This window comes from Triticum dicoccoides, chromosome 3A (genome assembly GCF_002162155.2).
Source record: "Triticum dicoccoides isolate Atlit2015 ecotype Zavitan chromosome 3A, WEW_v2.0, whole genome shotgun sequence".
Classification (NCBI taxonomy): Eukaryota; Viridiplantae; Streptophyta; class Magnoliopsida; order Poales; family Poaceae; genus Triticum; species Triticum dicoccoides.
Window position 1 is genome coordinate 558,764,004 of NC_041384.1, and position 8,004 is coordinate 558,772,007.

The window sequence follows — 8,004 nt, forward strand, 5'->3', positions numbered from 1 at the left end:
TCTTCAAGGTCTTTGACGAGGAAGGCCGACGGCCAGAGTGCTGCCCCGAAGGAAGCAGCCTGCGCGGCATGGCCGCGGGCATTGAGCCCGCCTCCGGCCTCATCGACAACCCCTCCAGAAGCAGTGGCGACTCTCTCGAGCCCAGTGAGTCCCCGGAGTCCAGCGACGACAGCTACGTGCCTCCGAGCTCACGCCGCGCCCGGAGCACGGCTGCGGCGTCCACTCGGCGTCATCGATGATGCCCAGCAGCCGGGGTCCCTTGAGGCTTCCTTCTTTTGTTTTCCCGTGCAAAATCGTGGCCAACCCCGAGGGGGTATGTAAAAAGAACTGTAATGCTTTTGCTCCGAAGTTTATTACTCCTAGTATAAGGTTGCAGCTGTGTATCTTGCTTCGGCATTGTTTCCCCATTTCGTTCTCGCGGTAGCTTTGCGCTCTACGCCAGCAGGCCCCATTCCTCAGGCAGGCTTCGGCTGTCGCTGGTATGCCAGGTCGCGATGCCGTGGTCAAGGCCAGGAGGTGAGCGGCCCAAGGTCCGGTAAGAGTTCCTGAGGCGTGATGCTCAAGAGGTCCCCTTTGGCGTGCAAGCAGCTCCCTGGAGGCCGAAAAGGGAAGTGGCATTGCCGGAGCGAGATCACGGGGGTTGAAAACATTGGACGGTGAAGTTTGCACTGACATGTATGGGTGACTTATCTTAGCGAGCCCGAGGAGATTCCTTTGCGCAGCGCCTGATTGCACCTTAACGGTGATGCTTCCAGGCAGGGCTCACACTGGCCTCCCTCTTCCCTGCTCATCTAAGTGCTCTACGTTCTTGGGTCCCGACCCTCGAGCAAGGCTCACCTGCTGGTATGCCAGGTCGCGATGCCGTGGTCAAGGCCAGGGGGTGAGGGCTAGAGAGTCAGCAGGAGCTCCTGAGGCGCGGTGCTTAATTAGGAGCCCCACTTTAATGTGCAAGCGAATTGCATGAAAAAGGGGCGACCGGGCGGGCCGCCTGCATCCGAGCTCCTGGGATTCCTGCGTGTTGGTCTGAGAGGAGAGCATAACTCGTTGACGCGCTTCACTACAAAAAAATACACTTCTGTGATGATACGTGTTTGTCACAGTAGGTCGCGTTTTTTGTCATGCATGTACATCCATGACAAATTTATGACAGAATCAAGATAGTCATACCTGTGCTGTCGTAGAAGTGTTCCATGACATTACCAAAATTATCATCACGGAAGTGTCCACTTCCATGATGATAAATCGCGCGTCACAGAAGTGCTTTCGTCAAGGGTGACCGACACGTGGCATCCACCGTAACGGAACGCCGTTAAGCTATCGGGTCGGGTTTTGGATCCGATAACCCGTTAACAGCACCGACCAATGGGGATTTTCCACGTGGAAAATCATCATTGGCTAGAGGAAACACGTGTCGGCTCATCGTTGGGACAGATGCCATCCACTCATTGGACAGGAGGCGCCTATGATAGGTCGACACGTGGCACGGCCCAACAGTGGCCCATTCTGGTGAAAAAGGCCGGCCCAGTAAAAATTAGTAGGCCGGCCCATATAAGGCCTACTTGTGTCAGGTCCATTTAAGCCCACGGCCCATACGAGATGTGCCAATTCGGCCCGTTAAAGATTTGACACCATTGCAGCCCATCGTTAGTTCGAGCCCGTTAATAGCCCGCTATATATTTGGGCTCAATATCGGCCCGATGAGATTTCGGCCTGTTAACGGCCCATTTAATGGATGGGCCAATTTCAGGATGTGCACCTTTCAGCCTTTTAGCGACCCATTTAAATGTTGGGCTAATTTCTGGCCCGGTGTGTCTTTCAGCCTATTGACAGCCCATAAATCTGATGGGCCATTTGTAGTCGGACCTGAGTTTCGGCCTTTTAGCGGCCCATTTAAGTGTTGGGCCAATTTCTGGCCCGGTGTCACTTTCAACCTGTTGACGGCCCATAAATCGGTTGGGCCAATTGTAGTCGGACCTGAGTTTTGGCCTTTTAGCGACCCATTTAAGTGTTGGGCCAATTCCCGGCCCTGTGTGCCTTTCGTCCTGTTAACGGGCCATAAATGAGTTGGGCCATTTGTAGTCGGACCTTAGTTTCGGCCTCTTAACGGCCCATGCCCTTCATGGTCCAATACCAGCCCGGTTTCTCTTTCGGACTGCTAAAAGCCCACAACACAGTTGGGCCGTTTACAATACAACCTGACTTTCGGCCTCTTAGCGGCCCATGCTCTTCATGGTCCAATACAAGCCCGCTGTCACTTTCAGCCTGCTAAAGGCCTACAGTATAGTTGGGCCATATGTAGCCCAAACTTAGAAACGACCTGTTAACGGCCCGTGAAATAAATTGGGGCCACCTGTTGCACGCTTCGATGTCAGCCTATTAACGACCCGAGAGGTAAGAGGGCCGACCATTAACTTTCGGCCTAGTAACGGCCCATTAACTTAATGGGCCCACTAAAGTTCATTCATGTCTTTAGGCCAAATTAGATAATTTGATCCCATTACGACGAGCAAAGGTACGACATATAGGGAATAACGTTGCACATCCAGAATATATTACAGGAAATTACATCCACTGGGCAATCAAAGATTGATGCCAGTGCAAATAAATGAGCAGAACCTAACCATCTACAATGTCACAATCTGCAACCTCAGCACAGATGACACCCATAAGCATGTGGGCAAGTTCTTGCTGCTTTGCCACACTATCTCTGAAAACATTGATTAGTTGTTGTGTCACATGACTCTGCACCTCTGATTCATCCACCATTTCCATCATTGCTTCAGCCATTAATTGGTTCACAAACATACATTTATTCTGTCGCATTCGACACAGAGGATACTAAATAGATTCAGATGGCAATTTTGGCAGGCTTGTATTATTGATAGTGGAGAGTGTCTTGACCACTGCATCATAACATAAATTAGGACGGGAACCAAACAGATTAACCATGAGTTATTGCCATATTACCTGGCCTAGATTTATTGGAAAGAAACAATGGGGTTGCCTTGCTGTTTTCAGAGTTTGTCTTCTTATCTTCAGCAGCCTGCACAAAATTAACACACTAGCATTGCTATAATTTGCCAAGTCAGATAATAGGAAAGCAACATTGACACAACGAACATTTGGGCAACTAGCCTACACCAAATTAACACAATATGGCACAACTATCATCAACCAGGTAAGGTAATACGAAAGCAACATTGACACAATGAATGAATGGGAAACCAGAGAAGCACTACAATTCAGTAATGTGCGTGATATGAGATAGCACATTCATGCAGCTCAGTACGCAAATCTACCAGGCAGTTTTCCTTACAAAAATAAACATTGGCGCCTTTAACATTTTGCTACAACTAATTTTAGATCAGATAAAGGTTAGATTCAGGCCGACTAACAAAATACATGTTGATGTAAAAATATAGTGATATGCAACAGGTACTTACATCCACACTGGAGCACAGAGAATTCCTGCAAGATATTTTCCTCGAATACGATCCCAATGGAGGAAGTCTTGTATCGTTTAACCTTATTTTCTAAAAGAGAGACGGGTAAGAAACATGTAGAAAATATGATCAGAATGCTATAAAATTTCATGATGCGAGGATACGCACACGCTTCTTAGAATGGAGTTGACATTCTTTTGCTGGACTGGAGCGGACTAGTTCTTTGGCCACTGGAATCTGCTTATTATCAGTGGGAGTTGGGTTTCTCTGTGCTGGAGCAGTATCTATGAAAAATGGAGTTGGTTTATTATCTCCTGGTGTTTGGATATTTTGCAAAGACCTGGTTTGTAACCCTTCAGATTCTAACATAGTCATCTTCCCCTTGCATGCCTTATATAGAAGAATGGTGATTCAGTTATAAAACATGATACAGCAGAGATGGAATAGGTACTGAAGAATAGAAAGGCATGACATATTGACATGTATTCACTCCATCCGGAAATAAATGGATGGGTCTAGGCGTATTTCAGTTCTAGATACATCCAATTTTATCCATTTGTGCGACATTTAATCCCGATGGAGGGAGTATGATGTAAGAGCTAGGGATACGATAGGACAACACAGTAAAAAAATACTGAAAAACCCACTGCAGAACCAAAGTATTCAAACCCACTGATATGAGATAGTACACTCATGCATCTCGGGATGCAAAACTACCAGGCAGTTTTCCTTGCAAAAAATCAACATTGTGGCCTTTAATCATACATTTTGCTACAACCAAATTTAGATCAGATAAAGGTTGGATTCACACCGATTAACAAAATACATGCCGATGTAAAAATATAGTGATATACAACAGGTACTTACATCTACATTGGAGCACAGAGAATTCCTGCAAGAATCTTTCCTCATAAACGATACCATTGCAGAAAATCTTCTATCTGTTAAGCTTATTTTCTAAAAGAGAGATGGGTAAGAAACATGTAGAAAATATGATCAGCATGCTATAAAATTTCATGATGCAAGGATACGCACAGCTTCTTAGAATTGAGTTGACATATTTTTGCTGGACTGGAGCGGACTAGTTCTTTGGCCACTGGAATCTGCTTATTATCAGTAGGAGTTGGGTTTCTCTGTGCTGGAGCAGTATCTATAAAAACTGGAGTTGGTTTATTATCTCCTGGCGTTTGGATCTTTTGCAAAGGCCTTGTTTGTAACCCTTCAGATTCTAACATAGTCGTCTTCCCCTTGCATGCCTTGTATAGAAGAATGGTGCTTTAATTATAAAACATGCGGCAGGAGAGAGATGGAATAGGTACTGAAGAATAGAAAGGCATGACATATTGACATGTATTCCCTCCATCTGGAAAAGAATGGATGGGTCTAGGCGTATTTCAGTTCTAGATACATCCTTTTTTATCCATTTCGGCAACATGTAATCCGGACGGAGGGAGTATGGTGTAAGAGCTAGGGATACGACAGGACAACACAGCAAAAAACACTAGTTGAATGTAAAACTGTATGCTAGCGGAATACGTACAGAAATAACTAAGGCGACATACACGTGTATGATTGGGAAAATAAGATGGCATTGCAACAGAGCACTAGAACAACACTTCAATATAAACAAACATGGTATGGTAGATAGATGAAGTACATACTGATGAATAACAATGCATAAGATATTCAGAAGCATGATGTCCAAATTAAGCAGATGGCATTGCGACAGGGTAGAATGACAGTACTTGAACTTGAAAACATGTTATCATGAATGGAATAGGTATTGAAAAACAGGAAGGCATGACATATTTACATGCATGATCAGCATGCTAAGCACATGGGATTGCAACAAAGTAGATACACTCCAGGACATTATATGCATGTTGTACCCATATCACAGGCCAAGTTAGAGCAAGGACCTTGTGGGGTGAAGAGGATTCATCATCTTTCTGCAAGTCTTCTGAAGAACTGCCTTTACATGTTCCATCATATTGGGTATCATTGACATCAAGTTTATTGGCCTTTACATTGCTCCGTGAGGTTCTTGTGGACATATCAGTGTGTACAATTATATCTGACATGCATGGAAGACAACTAGTAGTTAGATTTATGTAATGAGTGCCTGTAGGAGATGACATAAATAGTAGGACTGGGGTTAACTAGTAGCAACAGGTCTCATAAACTAAAGGGAGAACACAGATGAAAGCTACAGAATATGTATCATTTGTACTCGAGATTAACTAGATGGCACACAAAAGTATTAAAGAACAACATAGGAAATACTAGAAGTGGTATAATACTATAATCACCAGCCTGTGGGATAGCATTGGCTGATGGATGATAACTATGGTACAGTGTTACCTAGAGAACGAGTATCTTAGCCGAACTATGGAACAACGTTAACTCCTAAACAAGACCCGTAAGAGATCAGCATGAATATACAGTGAAATGCGATGATCTATTTTCCATGCTTAGATGAATAACAAAGCCATAAATGTTGCACACAGGTAAGATGAGGGTACAACCTATCTGGCTGCCATCCATAGGAGCGAGCATCATGTGCTGACTTGTCGATGGCCCTGCAGTTGTTGTGGCTGTGCATGTCGGGCACGTGCATTTGATGCAGGGAATTGTTGAGTGGGTACTATAGCTCCCTTCTGGTGTATGCTTCCCTTGTTGGAGCAGCTGTGGTGAGTCGGAAGACGGTGTGTCTGAAGATGCAGATAACACATAATGTTAAGAACGACATATCTCTTTGATCTGAAGAAATACACTAAGAGATCAACAGCAAGGGTACGAGAGTGGTCACACGTCTGTTGACTGAAGACTAAATTGGGGTCACACGATTTTATTTTATTTTGGTATTGTCTGATCTACGCTGGATGGCTGGCCGTCTTGTGCCTCCCGGCTGACACTGTTCGGAATCTTCCCCGAAGAGCCAGCGACCAACAGCAGAGCAGCCTGCCTCCGCCGTCCGTGGCCCCGGCCAAAACCCCGCTCCCCGCCCCACCGCACTGTCGTAGTTGCGCCGCCCCCGGGCCAATCCACAAAGACTCCCCGTAACTCTAAAAGATAGCCATCTAAGCGCTGCTTCCGCGGCGAACTTTGCGGCCCCGCACCCTTACGTTAAACACCAGCCAACCGGCAGCCTAGGAGCTCCGCCGCCTTGAGGGGTGTTGCTTCCTTTTGCAAATCGATTGACCTAGAATAAAAATCCAGACAACTGACGCCTAAATAAAGTGATTTGAGATGAGGGTGCGACCTATCTGGTGGCATGGCGAAGTAGGCAGGTCCAGCTGCCGAGTCGGTGAGGTCGGCGCGGTTGCGGTGGCGACCAGCGGCAGGGAAAGAGTGATGTCTGGACGGATCCGAAGTTGGAGCCGCTCCCGCGCCGTGAACAACAGTGGGGGTGAATTGGCTCCGATACGGTTCACGCGGCCGTCATCGAGGCGGCACCAGCAGCAAGGAGTAAGAGGCACACGGCCCAGCGCACGACGGCAAATGGACAGCGTCTCCGGCATTAGGGAGGAGGGCGGCTGTGAAATTGGTGCGGTGGGGGGCGCCATGGAGGTGGGGCTGAGGTTTCGCGGCTCGGGAGAAGGGAGCTTCCCGTGGAGAAGGTGATTTGGCGCCCACGAGGTATGAATGGGGGCGGGCGGGGGAAATTGGGAGGGGAGTGGAACCATGTCTTACGGACGCATTCGTCTGAAATGTGAGGGGGAGTTACAGTTCTACCCTTTCCTATAGGCTTCTCGGCTTGGGTCTGTGTACTGAGGGTCGAGTATAGTAGAGTAACTTTGCTCCTCTGGGCGGGAGCGATTTTGGGCGAGGAGGGCGTGTTTTGAACTATAGTGGGAGCGAGTGATTTCGGGCGAGGATAGCGTGTTTTGAAATAGTGGGCGCGAGCTATTTTGGGCGAGGAGAGCGTGTTTTGCCGACCATGGTTTATGAATTATTCGGCACATATCATTTCGGCCGAGGAGAAGGCGCGCTTGGATGAAGTTACGAACCTACCCTCGATGTACAACAGGCCAATTGATGCGTGTCCCACATAGGACGGTAATTTCACGTCTCCCATTTATTTACTCGGGCGAATTCCACCGAGCAGAGAGGATGTTTAACGGTTCATTCAAATTTTGGGAGAACGAGCATCCATGTCTACCTTACCAAGTCGATTCGGATCAAATTTTGAAATATTAGCTTGCCACTTCTTTTTTAGATGGAGAGATGATGCTCGGGAGTAATGTGTTTTTACATGCTCGTTGCTAGCGATTTACTATATGACAAATAGTTGACCCACTCAAAAATGTGAATCAAACCCAAAATGAAATAGCTCGTTCAGTAGGTCAAAATAGTGAACTAAATCCAAAATTGAACACCTCCATCAAGTAGCATGTTGTACAGTATTATAGTACTCCATGAACATGTTGAAAGTCAAATTAATGAACTTGTTTGATATACGCATATATCTGTTCATGTGTGGATTGCAGACAACATGTTCTCCAATTTAAATATTTGAATGCAAGTTGATATCGAAACATGGTTTATATCAGTCTTTGAT